Consider the following 1,411-nt stretch of genomic DNA (forward strand, 5'->3'; position numbering starts at 1 on the left):
ACCTTGGTAAATTTGTAGATAAAGTGGTCATGGGGAAGTCTCCCACTTGGGGTTTCAGACTCCTGAGTAAGCAAAGCAGCTATGTCTCCTTTTGGCTGATGGGACTTTTTTTTTAATGGCATTTATTAAGCGCTTACTATTTGCAAAGCACTGTTCTAAGCGCTGGAGAGGTTACAAGGTGATCAGGTTGTCCCACGGGGGGCTCACTGTCTTCATCCCCGTTTTCCAGATGAGGTAACTGAGGCACAGAGAAGTGAAGTGACTTGCCCAAAGTCACACAGCTGACAATTGGCGGAGCTGGGACTTGAACCCATGCACTCCGATTCCAAAGCCCGTGCTCTTTCCACTGAGCCACGCTGCTTGTCTGGAGCTGAGCAAACTTAAATGCCACCAATAGACTGTAAGCTTCTCAAGGGCCAAGACCAAGCCTTTTACTCCCGTTGCGTGTTACTAAGTGCTCTGCACTTCATTTGTCTTATGCTGTCGAGTCGTCGCCGACCCATCGCGACTCCATGGACCCATCTCTCCCAGAACGTCCCACCTCCATCTGCAGTCGTTCCGATGGTGTATCCGCAGAGTTTTCTTGGTAAAAATACAAAAGCGGTTTACCATTGCCACCTTCCACGTGGTAAACTTGAGCCTCTGCCCTCGACTCCCTCCCATGCCGCTGCTGCCCAGCCCAGGTGAGTTTTGACTTGTAGCAGATTGCCTTCCACTCGCTAGCCAGTGCCCAAACTAGGAATGCAATGGATAGGCCTCTGCTCGACTCTCCCTCCTGAAGTCGAGACTGGTAGAGGACTGGAAACTCTCCAGGTGCGATCCTGAGAGGGACTGCACTTAATAGGTTTCGGTAAATGCCATTGATGATGATGATGATGATGAGAGGCCCTAGTTTATCGTCTGAATGCCTAGTTCTCTGGCTACAATTGGGGCAGATTTGAAAAGGGAGGCTGCCGAGAAGACTTACGGTTTTCAGAGTTCAGTGGCTTGCAGGAAGGGATGACTGTGTGACCACTGTAGTTAATTTTAAGAAAGGTGGAAATCTGGTCTCCCTGGCCCCAATTCCGTTAACTTAGCGACAGCGAAATCAATCAATCAGTTGTGCTTATTGAGCACTTACTGTGTGCGGAGAACTGTACTATGCTCTTGGGAGACAATACAACAGAACTGTCCCCCTACAACGAGCTTACAGTCCAGAGGATGTGAACATAAGAGAAGCAGCATGGCCTAGTTGCAAGGGCACGGCCTTGGGAGTCAGAGGACGTGGGTTCTAATCCAGGCTCTGCCGCCTGTCTGCTGTGTGACCTTGGGCAAGTCAACTTCTCTGTGCCTGAGTTATCCGTAAAAAGGGAATTAAGCCTCATGTGGGACATGGACTGTGTCCAACCTGATTAGCTTACATGTACTCCAG

General features: G+C 49.8%; 1 non-coding gene across 1 annotated transcript; it reads right to left on the reverse strand.

Moving 5' to 3' along the window:
- Positions 1-693: 693 nt before the first annotated feature.
- On the reverse strand, positions 694-831 carry LOC119929109. The gene has a single exon (XR_005451249.1). It is a non-coding gene; the product is annotated as a small nucleolar RNA SNORA7 (small nucleolar RNA).
- Between the last annotated feature and the right edge of the window lie 580 nt (positions 832-1,411).

The sequence above is a fragment of the Tachyglossus aculeatus genome, chromosome 5 (assembly GCF_015852505.1).
Source record: "Tachyglossus aculeatus isolate mTacAcu1 chromosome 5, mTacAcu1.pri, whole genome shotgun sequence".
Taxonomy (NCBI): domain Eukaryota; kingdom Metazoa; phylum Chordata; class Mammalia; order Monotremata; family Tachyglossidae; genus Tachyglossus; species Tachyglossus aculeatus.